The 21,093-nt window shown below is 45.8% G+C and overlaps 1 long non-coding RNA gene across 1 annotated transcript; it reads right to left on the bottom strand.

Moving 5' to 3' along the window:
- Window positions 1-2,602: 2,602 nt before the first annotated feature.
- LOC119127593 lies at window positions 2,603-19,923 on the bottom strand. The gene is made up of 3 exons (XR_005098877.1): window positions 19,799-19,923; window positions 18,902-18,907; window positions 2,603-2,615 (listed from the first exon to the last, which is right to left on the bottom strand). It is a non-coding gene; the product is annotated as an uncharacterized LOC119127593 (long non-coding RNA).
- Between the last annotated feature and the right edge of the window lie 1,170 nt (window positions 19,924-21,093).

Below are 21,093 nucleotides of genomic sequence, written 5' to 3'. Positions count from 1 at the left end.
CATATATATACATATACATATGTATATACATATACATATGTATATACATATACATACTTCCTCAAGCTTAAGAGTCTTACCTGCCACTTTGAGGTTGCGAATGTCTATATCATTGGACTGGTCAGTGCCATCCCGGAAAAATCAACCCAGAATTGAACACACAAGCAAGCATGATGGTACGGTATATACATACTTTTTCAAGCTTTAGAGCCTTACCTGCCCCTTTGAGGTTGCGAATGTCTGTTTCATTGGTCTGGTCCGTGTCATCCCGGACGAAATCAACCCCGAGCTGGACACACAAGCCAGCATGATAAACAGTCAAGTACAGGGTTACATTTACCTGCAAGATGCCAAACGTCCGTCGTGATTTCGGATATTGCTGCTAGATGCCAATCACAGTTCAGTAATCTTTGACATCGCAAACGTGAGTGGCTTTAGATCAACATTGGAGCGTTGGAGTTTTCTGAAGTGCCAGACAATTGGAGTTCGCCATCACAGCGCAGACAGGAGGTGGTAACTTCCGCCGAAAAATGTGCGAGAAAATGCCTTTATCCAAGCCCAACAGCGACAACATCTTGACCATGAGATCCACTGGCGAACATTCGCCCAACCCAGACAGGGAAAGGCGCCTGCCCTCTCGAGTTTGACAAGCTGAACCTGAGACCTTGTATTTCTGCTCTGTGGAGGCCCACGCAACAGCTTCATAACGGAACATGTGGTCATTTGGTTGAGGGATGCCACCTCCATGAAATATTTAGGGTCATCAGCAGTGATTCCTTATTGCTTCAACATGGTGCAACCACAATGTCGGGTCGCTCTGAAAAAACTCTGGTAGCCTTGCTGTTGCGGCGGCTGCAAGTTGGGGCGATGAGGACACCTCTTGATCCACCGCTTGTACCATAGTCACTGTTGGGGTCACCAATGTGGCAGTAGAAAGAAGCAAACACACCGTTGACTTTGAAAACACATCTTCAATCCAAGACTGCCAACTAGTTGTTAGGTTTGTTCCCAGTTTCTTTATCTTTAATGCTTGCTATGCTAACAGTAATTACCAACAGGCAGCCTTCACAGTTTAACTATTTAATGTATGCCAGAATGATCGAGACACAGCTGTGGAGCCTTCTCTGCGAGATGCGGAAGAAGGTCTAACTCCTACCACCAGGGTTCCTGCTCTTATCCTACTCTGGGCCGCCCTCCTGCTTAGCCTGTGTGATAATGTGTGACCTTGTAGTCTTAACTGAGAGCGACCTCTACATATGTGCAAGGAGTGTCATAGAGAAGAGAAAGCTAATGAAGCAAGAGAAGGGTTACAGCGATATAACGATATAGCTCCAGATACCTAGCTAATCACATGTGCCAAAGAGGCCTATTCTAACAATCCCCCTGTTTGAGTGACGTTACTGGTCACTCAACTAAACTTGAGCTTTTGATGAAAGAAATATGCATCTCCCCCTGTTGAACTGCCCGAACTGCCAGACCATCCCACCCCCTGTTTGTGTGTGCAAAAATCTACCTATATGTGCGTGTGGCCCCCTACACGCCAAGGCTCTTACCATCAGGTCCGCCTCCCTCGGACCACTTACTGAGTTGCCACTATCTTCAGGGGCCACAAGTGTGGTGCAGTACAGAATGAAAAAATCTAACTAGTACACCATAAGTGTGCCTGTAATGTAGTGAGTGTGTGTCATTTATTGGTCTACCCGGTGCGAGCAATGAAATATGTGGAGCACATGAGCAAGCAAAACAACTATATTCTCATCAGTTATCGTGGACTCTACATCTGACTAATCACACATCGATCACCCACTGCACGCTCGACGGTCCTAATGATCAAGACCCTAATACAAGGAACACAGCAACAACCACAAAAGACAAACACTCCCAATATCATCCCACCAGAAATAATTACATTACTGACTACCCCTTTCCGCTTACGGAACCATTTTTCTAACATGTCAGTAAACGAGTTAGACACACCAGAGTATGATTTTAATTCATTAGATAGTTCCCTTGATCCCGTCAACGCTGAAGTGAAACTTCCATCAGGAGCCGTATTGTTGGGGATATAGGTACAACAATTTTCTCTAAACATCGAGCAAACGCCCCCATGCTCAGCCAAAATAGAATCTAACGCTACCCTATTCTGATATGCCATTAGGGAAGTGGCTGTTAATTGCGTGAGTATGGCACCAAACCCAGCCCTTGTAAAATGTGTCAGACGGTGTACATTGTAGTTTATTCGATCGACATTTTTATTAGGGGTAATCCATAAAAAATAGATTCCCACCCCGCCCCAATTTGATCTGCCAGTTTGTATTCATTAGGGACACCCCTCGGTACCCCAATAGCATCAATATAAACAGGACTACCATAGTACGGGTCACTAAGAGCTCATGTAACTCTCTTCAGCAATTGGTTTGGACCCGATGCAAATATTGACAACAATTGCCTTATCTCCCCGACCCCCACTTCATAAATCTTTATTGGTGATAGCAATGAAACCAGACCACATGTCCCACTCCAATCAGAAGGCAGATACCCATAGAGTGTCCCTCCCTCACAATACCACCAGATGTCACTCCTTGCCACCAATAGTTTGGTGGTGTCCTCATTACCTGTCATATTGATTGTGTGTTTACAAACCTGAAGGGGGAGGTCACCCATCGGCCGACGTTTAGCTCCCCGGTTCCTCATCACACAGGTCACTTCTTGCTGGAGTCTTGGAGCGAAGCTTACTGGAGTGTCGTTCATCGGAGACATGGGGTACACCATATCCCACTCAATACACTTATCTTTAGGTGTAATGTGACTCCTGACGTTTACCATTCATACTCTAGCATTAGACCGATTTACCAACACATTTTTATCTTCCATAGCTGATGGAACTAACACAAGTGTGGGCCTGCTTGTTGACCACACAACGCAATTAGACTTACGAGCATCGTGTACAGCGGACCTCATCATTTCCAACCATACATTTTTTTGTAAAAAGCCCGTTTCCGGTGCAGTTCTGTAACCCGGCGAAATTACATCTGTGTTGTTCATGTGGGCATCTCCTACCACACTTTCTCTCGGTGCAATGCAGATTTTAGTAATTTCATGGGGTCCCTCCCAGCCATATCTACCCCAATAATCAGATAAAACGACCAGCCAGTTTTATCCCCACATGAGCGAGCCTCAAGTGTTGGCAACCTGTCAAAAGGGTTCCTTGTCAAATTAGTAATTGTTAACAACATCGGGTTCAATTTTTAGGAGTTATTTGCATCAACCTGCCCACGCATAATAGACAAGGAGTCTTGTATCACCCCGAGCCGAAAACCATTGTGATTCCCCACATACCCATGATCTTTACTCGCAGTGGGGGAAGTGGACCGTAAAACATCCCAGTAAAAAGGACACAACCCCTTATTTGTTTTCCTGATTCCAACCTACTCGGCCCCCAGTGAATAAACCCACATACAGTATATATACATCATAATATCTCCAATTCATGTCAGACCCACCACAATCCATTACATCACAAAAATCAAAATGATAATAGACAGTTTCCCCATGTAAAAGTGATAAGTAATCAAACACTCATCCTTTTCATTAACTTGAAGATGCACTGAACACAACATACCATAAAAAATACATGTAAACAATATATTTACAACTACGGGTTTACAATTCCCCATCTTCTCGCCCCTCCCAGCCTGTTTCTTTATCTTCCCCAATTAAAGCCAAGTTGGCTCGAATCTCTCGAAGTGTGCGTTTCAAAGGTTGTGTTGTTAGCCGACAATGCGACTTGTGCCAATACCTTCTCTTCCTTGTTTCTGCCGTGTCTAGCCAGACACGCAAAGAGTGAGTTGTAGACTCGCCACCTTGAATGGAGCCGGCCAGCGTGGCTCATTGCATTCCCGACGCAAAACCTTCCTGTCCACCCATGAACCCGGAGGCACCTCCGGGGGATCGGGACTGGAATTATCAGAGTGAAGGAGGTCAGTATTCTGAACAGAAGGAAACTGGACAGCAGCATGCAATTCTTTCAAATATTCGCGTCGGACTTTATCTGTAATTTCAGAACACACCCCTGGCGCGTCTGCCAAGGACGGAGCAGCTGGCGCAGGCATCTCTCTCCCAGTCAACAACTGATGAGGAGATAGGCCTGTCGCCGAGTGCGAGGTGGAGCGCATTGAAAACAATGCAATGGGGAGTGCGTCAGGCCATTTCAAATTTATAGAGCAAATGATTGATTGATTGATTGATTGATTGATTGATTGATTGATTGATTGATTGATTGATTGATTGATTGATTGATTGAAACTTTATTGATCCCGGGGGTGGGGAAATTTAGGCCCCAGCAGCATTCATACCACACAGCGGGAATATAACAGACACACAACTCAATAGGCTCCTATAGGGCTGCCACACAACGGCGCCACAAAGAAAGCCAACAAGTGCGAAAGATAAGTCATCAAAGCAAAGCAACAAGACAAAGGAAAAAAGTAACATCGGCCAACCAGCCCCCCTCAATACCGTAGAACACCCCAAAACACACGAAACAGACTCCACGGGGTCCACAAACAGGTATAAGGGCAACCAAGTTCAACGGCGCCCAATGGACCGTGGTCGGGAATCGGTAAAACATCACAAAACAGGCAAACGTGTGAGCAGTGTCCTGGCACACAGTTGGGGCACGTGCAGATGGTCACCATGGGGCAGGCACGGTGAAGGTCGTTGGTTCCGACGAGCACGATGAAGCGGACTTCTCACAGGGGTCGCGGCTGCGAGGCCAAGGCGAGGGACCCGGTCAGCACTGGCTGGATGAGCAGGATGGCCGTCGTAGAGTTACGGCGGTCCCAACCGACGTGCACAAAAAAAAAATATCCGATCCGAAGTGATCTGCACACGCCGAGGTGCGGTAGAAGGCACTGGCATCGCCGAATGGACAAATAAAAAGAAAGAAAAAGGAGAAAAGAAGGAAACAAAGTGGATCGAGAGAACACTGCTGGGAGGCTGCCACTCACAACGGTGCCATACCAAAAAAAAAAATTCGCCCTTGCGACTGTGGGTGCATTGCTGAGCCTAGACGTCTTGAAATCCCAAACATCTCCTCTATCTCGTGCAAGTATTCCGCTGTAAAATGAGTGCCGTTGTCAGATCGAATTGCCGTTGGCACGCCAAAATAGGGAATGTGGCTGTGTATTAACCAATTGATCACCTCAGCCGACCTTGTCGTCTTACATGGCGTCGCCTCGACCCAGCGTGAGAAAACCTCCACTACGACTAGAATATACCTGTATCCACGGACCCGAGAGTCACCTCCCATATCCACAAAATCAACCACCATCTCTGCATGGTTCCTGTTCCTGCATGGTGGAACAGGAAAGGCGCCCACCGCCAATTTCATTGTAGTTTTAGGGTTAAAAGTAGAGCAAGTCGGAAATGTCTTCACATGGTACTTGCAAATGTCCTTTAAATTCGGGTGCCGATACGTGCGAGAAATCTTTTCCGCCAAAACCGAGCCAGAGCTGTGCCCCACCTTATGTACCTCAGTACAGCGCTCCAATAGCAGCTGCAACGGAGCTGCAGGCTTACCACTAGGGGCTCTGTACAGTCCTTGCGAGTCAACAACAGCTCCCGCAGTCAACCAGCGCTGAATTTCACAAGGGCCAGCCTCCTTCTGTAAAGACAAGAGTTGACAAGGAGAAAGCATTTCCCTCTCTTTTACAATCTGCCTCATCACAGCCCTCCTGGCTAAACTGACCGCTTCCTTTCACACGATAGTTCGCCACACATTTGGCCGCTAGATCAGCTGCCGTTTTGCCATTTGCAACAATAGTTCCAGTTTTTTGATGTCCCGAACATTTCACAATGGCCACACGTTTCGGCGTTTTAATAGCTTCTTCAAATCTTCTCATCAACGTTTGGTGTTTAATTGGGATCCCCTTAGTTGTTAAGTACCCAGTTTTCATCCAAAATTTTAAGTCATAGTGAGCCGCGGCAACTGCACATGCCGAGTCACTATGAATGGTAACAATGTCCCCTCGAGACAATTCGAGCGCCCTGCACATTGCCATCACCTCTGCTGCTTGTGCAGATGAAGAGTTAGGCATCAATGCAGCCTCAACAGTCACAAAAGGTTCCAAGTCAAACTCACCCGCTTGTTCAACCACAGTGTATGATGCAACAAGAGAACCCTCCCTATCCCTGTGGCTGCGTCCGTCTACAAACAAAATTGTCGAACCCTCTATAGGCTTGTCTGTCAAATTGGGAAATCTCTCCAAGTCCTCCGTCACATACGCTACACAATCGTGTGGGGTGCCATCCGCCAAATCAGAAGTCATTTGTTTCTCACAGGCTTGAAATGAGATCCTTGGGTTGTCCAAGACAGCCAAAACGGTCAATTTTTGTTTAGCACTCAAAATGAATTTTTGACTGTATATTAGACACAACTGAATGTGCTGTGAGAACTACAACCGGGGCGCCCCTTGTTAGGGTTTGCAGAATATCTTCATCGTATGATTATGTTGGAATGTAACCTGTAATAATTTACCTATTTCACCTGATTGACTAGCTGCAGAGGAAGCAATCAAAGTTGCTTTGTTTCCACAAAGTCGTAAAAGGCCCCCTGCTATGCTTTGATCAGCAGGGGACCGGCTTCACCCCATCCTGTGTTCCAACACCCCCACTTTCAACCCCACTGTGTTTCTTCTCAATAAATATGCACCTGATGAGGCCTGACTTCAGACTTCATTCGACCATCGCTGTAAGCACAGCGACGAGTGAACTCTCCGCCTGCAGGTGTCTGAAACGACTAACTTGTCTCCAGTGTGGTTCTTGCAAAATAAGTTAGAGTGAACACTACCCTAACATTTTGGTGCCGAAACCCGGGACCCTCATACCCGCCATCTGGCTGACGGAGGACGACGCGCTGTACACCGTCGACGGGCCAGCGTCCATTAGGAGGGCCTGGTAAAGAAAGACCTGGGAAGGAAATCCTTCGCTGGGCCAGCGTCTTACGTCTGCCTTCGTCTGACAGAGGTGGATTGACGGGACCCGGCAGTGCAACGAACCAGGGGACAAGTAAGTTAACGCCCTAAAATTGTGTGATTGTGTTGTTGTGAAAAAAGTGCACAGGGAAAACTTAAAAAATAGGCAAGACAGAAGATATTAAGTCTTGTGGAAGGAGGGGGTGTTGTAGAGTCCCCCTCCGGATGAAGTGGCTCTTCTGGAGCAGTGGTTTTCAAACTGTTTTATATATTTTTGTAAAATCTCACGTACCTCCGTGTACCCTCATTTGACAACCACTGTTCTAAGGGGTACAACTTCGCGTTGGCAGGGCTGGGTAACAGGAGTGTTGTCTTAGTTCCCAGGGAAGGAAGGGGTGTTGTAGAGTCCCCTCTCCGGATGAAGCAGCTCTTTTTTATTTTAAGAAAGAGGACTTCGCGTAGGCAGGGATAAGAAACTTGTGTGGTTGAGCGTGCGACTGGTAGGATAAATTGACTGCAAAGAGAATTTGGTGGAAGGTCAATTTAAACCTGCATTGAGGATCCTCAAAGAAATTGAAAATAAAAATAAAAATGAAAAATTGTATAAACCTAAAATACCAAATTAAGATGGGAAACAAAACCGGTAAATCCCTAGCTCTTGAAGGAGATGAGAAGTACATGGCGTGTACATTTCTTAATTGTATGCAATACATGCCAAAGTGGAAGAAAAAGTATGGAGTAGAAGGGAAGTTGAAAGTTGAAGTGTGGAAGATAGTGGTTGATGTTTTGGAGGAGAGTGTGAATAGGAAGTCAAAGGGACTGAAAAGAAAAGTAAAGAGAAAGAATTGATTTGTGCTAGAATGTGGTTGAATGCTTCACAAGAGAAAAGAGAACAAATTCAGGAGACAAAACCTGGAAAGATAAAAAGTGATGAGACCGCCATTCAATTAAGATTTGAAAAAGAATTCTGGGTGCACAGTGGCACCCCATTCGATGATGCGGCTGAGAGTGCTTATCAGCAACGTCTTAAAAACGCGCTCATCACTGTTTCCCCCCCTCGACTTCGGCAACTGGGTGAGGAAACATTTGGTGGAAGTAGATATTGCAAGTGTGACAACAACTATGCAATGGGCCAAAAGTTCTGATGTATTTCATCTAGGCGATGATGATGATGATGTTGACCTAGATGAAGATACAACAGTCTTCTTTCATGGGTCCCAGCAGGCCAGAGGAAGAGGTAGAGGCCAACAAGGTCGCAGGCCGCAATGTAACTCAAAACCCCCATCAGATTCTGACAACTGTTGGAACTGTGGGAGACGGGGCCACTTCGCAAGAGAGTGTCGTCAGGCAAAACGACACCTATCAAAGGGTGGAGGAAGGGGCAGAGGAAAAGCCAAATTGTCAGCGTGACTAGATTCCTCCCCTGTGATCTCTTTTCTCATACAGAGGAAGAAATAACAGATGTCCATATGAAAGCAAGACATGTCATTGTCAGATTATTAGAACGTTTTTTAGATTGTTAGAGCTCCTGTCCATGCAAGGAGTATGACAATGCTGTTGTATGCCCAATGACAAATGACCAGAGATCAAATTGTGTATGTACACTAAAGTTAAAATTTGCAAATCAATTGGTAAATGAATGCAACTGGCTTCTAGAAGATAAATAAAACTTAGAATGTGCTGTCCTCGTGTGCGTGGGAGGGACCAGCTCATGATCGACCACAGGAAATGGCCAGCCTGTGACGAATCATTGGTGCTGGGATCTACCTTACGCGCGCGAGAGCTGTGCATGTGTGTTAAAATTATGAAAATTGGCTAAACTTTTAGTGCACAGAAATTTGCTAGACTGTGGTCTATCCAATTTGCACCGCAGAACAGAAACGCGTTTGAAAGATAAAAATGAGAGGAAAAGAGAGAAATGTGTTTGCGAGCAGAAACTGATCCACACTAGTGCATGTTAAGTAAGAAACGACAGAACATGCTTTCAGGAATTGGAAGAATCAAAATTGTGAATTTAAGACGTTCACATTTAATAGAAATAATTGACTGGTTGTGTTATAAGATTATACAAATTTCTATATGCGAGCTGATTCTGAGAGATTGGGTTCTTCAAATTTAAAAACAAAGAAAAACTTCTGATTGATTTGCCAGCAGTTTTTTTTGCGTGTTGAGTTTTTTTGGATTGGTGGATTGTTCTATCAGGAACCTTGAGATGAAAACGGTATGTGAATGTTGTGTGGTGAGCTTGGATGAATTGGGACCGATGTGATAGAAAGTCTCCTTCTTGGAGACTGTGTGTGAGATGCAAATGAGCATTGATGACTGATTGCCTGAATGAAGGGAAAATACAGGTTGAATGGTTGACGTTGTTGGACACTACTATTGAAAATTAGTAGAGCGACTTTGAAGAAAGAGTGATTTTGAGTACGTTAAATGCTAAGGAAGAAATAAATACATAAAGGAAATAAAAAGGTTGCTTTTGGATTGCTAATTAACTAGGAAAACAAAAAAACTGGAGAACCAGTAACACATGCAGAAGATGTGTGAACTGGGAAACTGAGAAGCGTTTTGGAAGGAAAATCAAATTAAATGATGATAGAGTCATATGTGGTAAAGAACACATCCTCCCAGACAGTTTGTCAAGGTGTGAGACATGGGCGTCGCCATGCCTCAGAAGGAGGGAGAATGTTGTATAGAGAGTGGGAGATAAAAAAATAATAATAAATAAATAATTATATATATACAACACTTTACTACATATAGATTCTCTAATACATATGGCGTTGTGCCATTGAGTTAGATTTTTTTCTCAAACGTTTGCTGTAAACAATTGGAAGATGATTGAAAAGTGACTGAAGAAGCCATGAGGAAGTGGTGTAGCTGTTTGGAAGGGCACGCGCTTATGCGTTTCCCTGGCTAATCAACATTATTTAACTGATAAGGGGATGGGCAAAGGAACCATCTGCTACAGGACTTAAGGTCCGTTCCTCCAGTAACCAAGATCAGAGAATCTCCTTTAACACAGGAGGCAATAAATGGGATAGCCTCTGTCATAAATGGTCTTTGGTCAGGAGGAGTCATTCGGAAGTGCTCAAACACTTCTCGCAAACACTCTTATTGCCCAATTCAGAAGGGCAATAAAATTAACTGGTGAATGATACAATATATGCAAGAAGCAGCCGAAGAACAGTCCCTGGCAGATTACATGATTAGAACGCTCAGACTGACAGAGGTGTCAATGCAAATTTACTGCCGCCTGATCTTTCATCCTCACAGGTCGACAACGCTGTCATACCAGGAGACTGGGTCTACATCAAAGTCATCAAAAGAAAGAGCTGGGCCAGCCCACGGTGGGAGGGACCATTCCAAGTCCTGCTGACTACCCCCACCGCAGTAAGGAGGACCATTCCAAGTCCTGCTGACTACCCCCACCGCAGTAAAGATAGCTGAACGGCCAAGCTGGATTCACCTCAGCCACTGCAAGTTGCAGAGAGTGCTGGACCCCTAATTCGGAGTGGGGGGAAGTCTGACTTCAAAGGAGTCCTATCGTTTAGGGTGGGACGTCTCAATGTTGGTGAAGAAAACAACGATCCCCACTCCGCTAGGCGAGGGGATGTCCCGGTGTCTCTGCCATCCTAGTAGCAACGGGGCTCCATATGCCAGATGGATCCTCTGCTGCGTTGTGGTTGGAGCGTGCTATGGTCTATGGACTCAACTGGACAGACCACTTGACAATGTTGACCGTGGAAAACGATGGTCACACGATGAGAACTTTGAGGACTGGTCATGGGACCCGAGAAACCCATACGAAACCAACACGTGGTACCGCTACGTCAAATTCACTGTGTGATCGCACACACAGGAGGGCTGCTATGTGTGTTCCAAACTCCCTCCGTCCTCCACACAAGTTCACTTGGAGGCCAGAGCAATGGATGTCACTGAAGCGAAATGCATGGCATCCATGGGAGGAGTTGGATATCAACACCGTGCTGTCGCAGTCAGTGAGGCCGACCCGTCCCGCCCTGGACTTGCGGAAGGTACCTGTGATCAGCTTTTCTGGACGAATCTCAATGTGACTGTTAAAGGACAAACACTGCCGCAGGTGGCCTTCACAGACCGGCCACCTGGAGTGAACTATACGTGTTACATCCAAGGAAGTGAGACCCACAAATGCATTGACAGAGACTGCTCTCCAGGAGGGAACTGGATGGGAGCTTTGGACATCGCCACTGAGTGTCAGGATAAGAGAGCCATTTCAGGTGGTGAGGGCTCTCCGACCAACATGGCTGCACCATCAAACGGAACATACTTCATACAGAACGGCTGGTGGCTTTGTGGTCACAAGGTTTATCCGATGCTGCCCGCCAACTGGACAGGAGTGTGTGCACCAGTGTGGGTGACAGACCACACCTACAGGATACAACATCGTCAGCTGACGACAGCACACAACTCTTCTGGACGTCGCCGCAGGGCGATTACAACCTTTGACCCCCATGACCCTGTCTGGGGTGCAAATGTTCCGGACGACCATAAAATATGGCCTGTCGGAAAAAAAGTTGTTCATGCGCTTTTTCCTTGGATCGGAGTTGGAAAACAATCTCTCTTCATCGAGACACTGAACTATCGTTTTCAATCCTTTGTGATCCTCTCACTGCAAGTCGATGATGGACAAAATAGAGAGATCCAGGCTATTAGACTAATGGTCTTGCAAAACAGGATGGTTCTGGACTTGTTGACGGCAGCACAAGGTGGTGTGTGCCACATCATTGGGACTTCCTGTTGCACATACATTCCAGGAGATAACGACACGCACATCAAGGAAGCCATGAACTCACTGAGGAATTTGCAGCAGGCCATGTCGGAGGATAACATCCCACATCAATGGGATTTCTTTTCATGGCTATTCTCTGGCGCGTGGTGGCAGTTGCTGTTGTGACTTGTGACGCCTGTGCTTGCTGTGCTGGTATTGTTGTGCTTGTTTACGACCTGTGTTATCCCGTGTTTGAAGTCTGCTGTGACAAGGTTTGTGTCTTCTACCGTGGCACAAGTGCATATACAACTTCTCAGAGATGACGGATGTGATGACTATGATGTGCTGCGAGACGTGAATTGCGTAGATGCTGTTTAGCTCAGCATTCTTTTACAGAAACTTGATGATTTGACCATCGAAAATGCCTTGCAAGTGATGGGTACAATGACGTACTGTTTCTGTGTTTTTCTTTTTCTTTTTTTATTGGTAACATTCTGGTCGCCTAAGGCAGAGGGGCCGTGTAACTCTTTTCCTGCATTTTAATCCGGCCGCAGGTTTTTCAGTTGCACACGAAATTTGGACTGGAGCATTGAGGGAAATGCCTCGTCTTCACTGGAAATTATTGCTGTCATTGTATTTTCTTTCTTGTGTTTGATTGATTGGGTTTGACATACTCATATGATAAAACAGGGGGGATATGTTAGGGTTTGCAGAATATCTTCATCGTATGATTATGTTGGAATGTAACCTGTAATAATTTACCTATTTCACCTGATTGACTAGCTGCAGAGGAAGCAATCAAAGTTGCTTTGTTTCCACAAAGTCGTAAAAGGCCCCCTGCTATGCTTTGATCAGCAGGGGACCGGCTTCACCCCATCCTGTGTTCCAACACCCCCACTTTCAACCCCACTGTGTTTCTTCTCAATAAATATGCACCTGATGAGGCCTGACTTCAGACTTCATTCGACCATCGCTGTAAGCACAGCGACGAGTGAACTCTCCGCCTGCAGGTGTCTGAAACGACTAACTTGTCTCCAGTGTGGTTCTTGCAAAATAAGTTAGAGTGAACACTACCCTAACACCCCTAGTCACATGGTCCGTCCCTTTCAGGGCGCGCACAATAGCACACATCATTTGAATATAATGCGGATGTCTCTTCTCCGGGTCTCTCCGGGTCATCCAAGGAGCAGCTGTAGTAGCTCAGGACCTTTTGCCATAATATTGAATTAACAAAATGGAAGTTGACCTCTACCTCAAGATAGAAGGTAAAGGTTGGGTCAGGATTGTGCAACTCGATGGCCAATTGAAGTATTTTCTTAATTTCTTTGAACGCCTCATCTGCTGTTGGTGTCCAATCCAATTTTGCCTGCAGCGTGGTAGCCCCCGCAGAGCGAATGAGCTCTCGTAACGGGGCCACAACCGCAGCATATTCACTGACGTAATTTTTGCTGAAAATCGCCAAGAACTTCATCATTCCTTGAACCGTGGCTGGACGTGGGTGTTTAAGGATATCTTGACGGTGTGAGGTTGACATGCCAACACCTGTGCGTCCCAAAAAGCTTACTCTTGGTCGACAGAGCTGAAGTTTGTCCCTTGAAACCTTCAGACCTTTAGAATGAAGGTAGATCAACAATGCAATGGACAATTCAGCAGTTCGTGCTTCTGTGGGGCCAGCAATGCAAATGTCGTCTACTTACGCCAGAATCATACAATCTTCCAAACATCAGTGTTTAAATTTCCCTAGCACAAGCTACAGCCCATCATTAAACAGCGCAGGCGAATCAGAGAAGCCCTGCGGCAGTCTTGTGTAAGTGTACTGTTGTCATTTGAATGTAAAAGCAAAGTATGGCCTTGACTTTTCCGCAAGTGGTATGCAGAAATATGCGTTCGAAAAATCCATAACAGTGAACCACTTATGCTCTGATGACAAATTGGCCAACATTGTATATGGATTCGGGGTCACAAATGTTACATGTTTGATATGCGCATTGATAAGTCTCAGATCATGAACCAATCTAGCATGTGGTTTACCAGTTTTTTCAACCGGATTTATGGGAGTATTGTGAGGTGATAAGCAGGGAACCAAAACACCTGCTGCGAGCATCCCCTGGATGGTCAATTCAATTTTCTTAGTCATGAGACTGCTGATCGGGTATTGAGCGCGATAAATTGGTGCTTCTGTGTCCAATTCAACCACAACTGGCTCCACGTCACAATAACCCACGTCAAAAGGCCCCTTCGCATACACCCCCTCGGGCACAGAAGATATCATATCTGTCGCTGTCAGTCCCTTCTCACCCATGCGTCCGTGAGCGAATCACTCTGTCAAGTTTTGCCTCTATCTTCTCACATACCACATTTCTAAACAAGTCAGCCGCCTTGGAATGTTCCAAAACATCCTCAGCTGTAGGACTCCAATCAGTTTGTTGCAATGCTTGTTATGTGAGGTGCCATTTCAGGATCCATTTTGTACAATTCAACCAGCTCCATATTCCACTTTGGGTGAGCAGCCACACCTGCTTTTCCAATGACAACAAAATTAATTTTCACCTCCAATGTCGCATCAGAGGGTGCCAGCACATGGCAAATGTCTTCAAAGAACTCTCGATAGGACTCTTCCTCATTATGTCGTTCCAGCAAAAGAAAATAATTCACAGTGATGTGGAACTCGTCTGCTGGTACTCCATACCCTCTAAGTGACTCAATCCAATCCATCCAGGGCTTAATGGTTTTCTCCATTATCGTCTTTGAGAGGCGATCGAGAGCGGCCCAATAGATTACAGCAGACCCTTCATCTCAATTCACTTCTTGGGCCATCTGCAATTGGTGGCCATGCTCAAATGTCCGCATAATTTGCCCATCGGGGAATTGGACATCTGTATATTTTGGTGTGCAAATAATTATGGCTTCTAGCGCTGCAATCAAATCCCTGGCCATCATGTTGGTTGGACATCTGTCATTTAAAAGGAATTGATGTCGAAATATCCTTTTAGATGATTTTGAATTGTAGACGCAAAATTGTGGTACAGACAGATAGCAATTTTCAGTTTTACCGGAAAACCCCACGACACATACAATATCTGTAGAGGGAGGGAGAGAGGATGTTATAGTGCTGTACCTTGCCCCAGTGTCCAACATAAAAGTATACTGTCTTCCGCCTACTTTGAGCATGATTTCTGGAGCTTGAAATGGTTCACCCTCCTCAGTGGAGTCCCGGCATCCCTATTCGGAATGATCAACTTGATTCAATTGTGGTTGACAGTTCTGCGCTGAAGGCAGAAATTGTGGGTTAGGTGGCTGATAGTATGTATGACCTGCATTATTTTGGGGTTCCCCATATGTCAATGCTGGTAATGTTTGTGGCGTGGGCAGTGCCAAGTATGTCTGTTGATTTGACAGCAGTGGGTTAGCCTGTGATATGAATGTAGGACAGTTCTGAGCTATGTGTCCATACTGCTTACACACATAACACTGGTAGGTTTGATATGGATTGTTGTTTTTGTAGGTGTTGCGATATGCATCATATTGATTCCCGTTGTTTGATTTTTTACCTCTGACTTTTCCACGACCCCTGCCGCCATCGTCGCGCTAGCTTGTATAGCACCGCCGCTCCAGCTAGAATCTCCGACAAACAGTCTGAATCAGAGAGAACAGGAGAGAAAATACCAGAAGAAGACTGTCCGATGTTTAACAGCGCTTCTCTGGTAAAAGTGATCCGGGATGGACAGCAGAAGACACAGAAAACACACAAAATAAGACAAAGAAACAGAGAGCGACTCACCGTGGCTGCCATCCGCGGCGCCATCATATGACATCATACCAAGATCTAAGCTACCACAGTATGAAACCGAAAAAAAGAATATTGATTGGAGCAATTAACTAGCACTCACCGACCCAGAACAAATCTTAGCAGATTTCCAGAATCGTATAGAAGCCATACGGAAAAAATACACTACTACCAGAAAACTCAGTCTACGACAGAATAAATTACCATGGATAAACTCAGATATTCTCAATTTAATCGCACAGGAAACCACTGCACTGAAATTGTATAGGTCAATAAAAACTATTGAAAATAAAACAGCTCTCACACATCTTAGAAATAAATGCACCTTAGAGATAAGTAAGGCTAAAACCACTTACTTCCAGAAGCAAATCACTCAGGCCGCCACGAACCCCAAAATCCTCTGGCAGACACTAAAATCCATCACTGGGCAAACTCACTGTTAACAAACCATCTGTGCACTCTAAATCATTAAATCCATCGATCGAATTCCTCGTCCTATGTCAACAACGCCGCGCGTGCGTGCGCCCTGACGTCAGCCTCGTCGTTATTCCACAGATCTACTATATAACTATATTGTAGCGTTAACAAAGTTCAAGGAAAGACGTGGGTTTGGTAAACGGCTCTTTATTTAACAAAACAAACTTCCAGGCGTGTGGCGGCGTGGACTTCCAGCCACGGAAGTGGAAGAGAGCGCCATACAATAGGACCGGGCGTGCGTAAAAGCCATGACCGAGCCCCATCCACCGTCCCCGGACAGCCACCCGGCTGAGCGCCGGCCCTCGACTTCCATCCACGGAGCTGAAAGACAGCTCGGTAGAGTAGGACCGGGCATGCGTAAAAGCATTGTCCGAGCCCCATCCACCGTCCCTGAACAGCCACCCGGCCGAGCGCCGGCCCCCGACTTCAATCCACGGAAGTGAAAGAGAGCTCCGTCGAGTCAATCTTTGTCCTTTATGTAAACAACGCCGCGTCGCGCTCCTGACGTCGCGCTGCTGACGTCGCGCTGCTGACGTCGCGCTGCTGACGTCGCGCTGCTTACCGCGACGTCGCGCTGCTGACGTCACTTGAAATTCAAATTACAGTAATCCCTTGCTACATTGCGGTTCGTTTATCGCGGTTTCATTTATTTATTTATTTTTTTCTTTTTTTTTAAATTTTTGAAAAAAAACACATATAAGTCGCTCCTGAGTATAAGTCGCCCCCCCACCCAAACTATGAAAAAAACCGCGACTTATAGTCCGAAAATTACGGTATATATATATATATATATGCTTTCTTTATCAAATTCTTGTTAAGCCATTTTTCTGACTCCAACTCACATGCCAAATCAAAAAAAACAACAATTTTATACAAATCAACTTATTGTTCTTCATGAACCACAAATCATCCATTCCACCCCATGAACAGCAGCACCACAACTAATCACTCACTTCTCCAGCTGCGTTGCTGTTCCATCTGACAGCCAAGCCTGCTTTCCACGCAATATCAACATAGACACACTTCAACAATTATGTAGCGACCTCGCTGGACCAAGCCAAAGTGCCAGTGTGCTTCAAGGCTGCCTCCATCATTCCGGTGCCGAAGAAACCTCAAATCACCTCATGGAATGACTACAGACCTGTGGCACTGACTCCCATCATGATGAAGTGCTTCGAAAGGCTGCTCAAAGATCACATCGTCTCCAGACTCCCCCCAACATTCGATCCGTTCCAGTTTGCCTACCGGCAGAACCGCTCCACTGAGGATGCCATCTCCTCCGTTCTTCACCTGAGCCTGGCTCACCTGGAGGAGAGGAACACCCACGTGCGGTTGCTGTTCCTGGACTTCAGCTCAGCGTTTAACACCATCATTCCACAACATCTGGTGGAAAAACTGGAACACCTGGGCTTCAGCACCCCCCTTCGGAACTGGCTGCTAGACTTCCTCACCAACAGACCTCAGTCAGTCCGGGTCGGACAGAACACCTCAGATGTCATCACCCTCAGCACAGGCTCCCCTCAGGGCTGCGTCCTGAGCCCCCTGCTGTTCACCCTGATGACACACGACTGCGCCCCCAGGTTCACCACCAATCACATCGTGAAGTTTGCAGACGACACAACGATGGTGGGCCTCATCAGGGACAACAACGACCTGGACTACAGAGAGGAGGTGGAGCAGTTGGTGGGCTGGTGCAGAGAAAATAGCCTGATCCTGAATGTGGAGAAGACGAAGGAGATCATCGTCGACTTCAGGAAGAACCAGCCTCACCACGCTCCACTGATCATCAACAGCTCAGCTGTGGAGGTGGTCAGACGCACTAAATTCCTGGGAGTCCACATCACAGACGACCTCACCTGGACTGTGAACACCACAACACTGGTCAAGAGGGCACAGAAGCGCTTGTACTTCCTGCGGAGGATGAGGAGAGCCCACCTGCCCCCACCCATCATGAGGACGTTCTACCGAAGCACCATAGAGAGCATTCTGACAAGCTGTTTCTCGGTGTGGTGTGGAGGTTGCAGCGCCTCCGATTGGAAGAACCTGAGGAGAGTGGTGAGGACAGCAGAGAGGATCATCGGGGCTCCTCTTCCCTCCATTCAGGACTTGTCATCCCAGCGCTGCGTGTCCCGAGCCCGTAATATTATCAGTGACCCATCACACCCCACCATGGACTGTTCTCCCTGCTGCCCTCTGGGAAGAGGTTTCGCAGCATCCGCTGCAGGTCCACCAGGTTCTGCAATAGTTTTTTCCCTGCTGTCGTCAGACTGTTGAACATTCAAACGTAGCATTCCTCTGCACACTTGTAAATACTGCTTTTGTCTCCTGCACTGTTTACATACTTTATCACTGCTGCACTTTGTACTTTATAATTATCTTATTTCATATTTTTATATAGAATGTCACTTTTTTTAACCAGCCGAAATACCACTACATTGTTGAAAGCCGTATGCAACGAAATTTCGTTTTGTACACACCTAGTGTTGACAAAATGACAATAAAGTTCTGTCTAAGTCTAAGTCTAAGTTAACCCAGTTACCCTTTGCCCTAGACAACAATATAAGTCTTTAAGGTCGCACTATTGAGGTCGCCAGGCATCCGTCCTGCTATATCAGCGATGCCTTCACTTTTTTTTTTTTCTTTTTTTCACGAGTCCCTGACTCGTATGGTGGCCTGGCCGATCTAATCGACCCCGACCTTAGGCAACAGTACAAAGTCACTAAGCGTCTACTATTGAGGCCACTCCGGTGCCCATATGCTAGCCATTGGCATCCCACAAGTTCCAGCGGTGTGAGCGCCCTTCGCTGATCAGACAAAGTCCTCACCACCTTTCTATTTTCCAAAAAGAAATCACCTTTTCACCAGTTTCCATACAATCATAAATGTACGTATATACAACCACCATTCCTGAACACAGAGCTAAAATTATTAATTTTTAATTTTACTCTGCTTTCACTCCACAATATTGCTAAACTGGGAGATTTTATTGAAAAAAAAGGTTCCCCCTTACCTTTTGTGCCGATCGGACTGCAATATTGTTCCGCAAGAGCGGAGAATGAAGAATCCTTCCTGGAGCATGCACTTTTCCTTCTGAAGAAATCCCGTCGGGGTCACCATTTGTTGGATTTGGTCCACAATTTGGGAAGCGCGCTATTCACCCCTCACGGCAAAAGCCATAGCCAATCACCTGTTATCCAATTTACTCACTGCGTGCTCGTTTTATTTCTTCAGTTTTAGGAAAAGGCTAAGACACCGAAACAAAATTTAGACTTACACAGGTTGATTGAGTTCAATCACAATTCTTGTTAAGAAAGCTGTTTTCAGGAAAGTACAATACAGCGCTGGGCCTTTCGTGCGACCATGCCCAAGAAAGTCTCCATTTAGAAAAGGCAACGTTCAAGGCTACTGCCCGATGACGGCTGGGATAGGCTCCAGCACTCCCGCGACCCCCGTGGGGACTAAGCGGTTCAGAAAATGGATGGATGGATGGAACGTTCAAGGTTCTTTGGTCAGCTTATATTCAGTTGCATATGTCAGTGTGTGCCAAGTTTGATGGGGGTGGGGGTGTGTCAGGGGGTGTGGCAAGTTCGCAGGAGAGTTTGATTCCATGGGAGTGGGTGCTGGTTCGGTGAGAGCTGGTTCCGTGGGGATGGGTGCTGATTATGGGCGATTCGGTGTGTGTGGGGGCTGTTGTTTTCCATCCCGTCTTTCGGCCTTGGCGATTACCTTTGGCCGGGTTCTTGGTTGTTTTCCTCCTGCTGGTCTCTGGCACCTCTACCGGTTTTATCTCCAAGTGTCCTTCCTGTAAACCAGGCGTGTCAAACTCAGTTTGGCTCTGGGGCCGGATCCAGACTTTCTGTTCTCAGGTGGGCCGGATCAGTAAAAGAAGGTCAACTCCAACTATTTAGCTTTGTTTTTCAGTACTATGCTTTATCATTCATTTTTCATTATTCATTCATTTGTAGCCTACCCTACATATTATAATCACGGATGACAAGGGATCTTTTCTAAGCACAACACATTTATTCACAAACAATGGAGAAAAAAAATGATTTTCATGTTTGGCATTGAATGTGTTAACAACTGGTTTATTTTAACAGTTGAGTGAATGCAGTTTTACACCTGAACCAACTCACCACACTAAACAAACTCAAGTGGGAGCTATGAAAAAAAATGTTTTGCCTTAATTGTCATACTGCTTTGAAATAATAATAAATAAAAATACAAAATAAAAGTTTTAGCAGTGCATGGGCAATAAGATTAGACTACATCAGCTCAAACTACTGGGCTGGGCCTACTGAAGCTGAGAATATACTGCACAATATTAATTGTCTTTAATATGAAACCAGATTAATCTTATTTTTAATGATCTGTATTCATGAGTGCAAACAAATGTCGTGTCATCACACTTTTTTCTCTCTCTCACTGCACTCCTGCAGTCTACTTGCTGCTGCTGGCTCCTGAAACTTGGCATCTTTTTGCCTTTACAAGTGCGTCGATATCAGGTGTCAAATCCTGAGTAGCAGCACATTTAACAATGTCATTCAAGTGTTCATTTGTCAACCTTGAGCGCTGCTTTGTTTTATTATTGTTCATCACGGAGAACACCTGTTCACAAAGATAAGTAGTCCCAAACATGGAGAGAACCTTTGCAGTCATGGCTGTTAATTTGGGGTAACCTGGCACAAGATACTGATAAAACGTATCCAATCCCACGGACCCAAATTTATCCTTCATAGCGGAATCGCACTGCAAGTCAATAAGCTCGAGCTGAATGTCCGCTGGCACATCAGAAGGCTTCACTGTAAATGGCGAGCGAAAAAAGCCGAACTTGTTCTCAAGTTCACTGAAAACCTGAAACCTCCGCTCAAACTCTCGCAGCAAATCTGTTATGTTGTCTTTATATTTATCCAAATCGGGACGATCCGGTGCCTTCGGACGCACAGCTGTGAGACATGAGAAGTGCGTGGTGTCACCGCTGGATAGCTGCGTCTCCCACAGTGACAGTTTCATCTTGAACGCACTTATGCTGTCGTAATATTGAGTGACAACTCTGTTACGGCCCTGCAATGTAGTGTTAAGTGTATTCAAGTGTTGCGTAATAT

Source organism: Syngnathus acus, chromosome 9 (assembly GCF_901709675.1).
Source record: "Syngnathus acus chromosome 9, fSynAcu1.2, whole genome shotgun sequence".
NCBI classification, from domain to species: Eukaryota; Metazoa; Chordata; class Actinopteri; order Syngnathiformes; family Syngnathidae; genus Syngnathus; species Syngnathus acus.
Note: the sequence above shows the minus strand (reverse complement) of the source record. Positions and strands in the feature narration are given on the sequence as shown.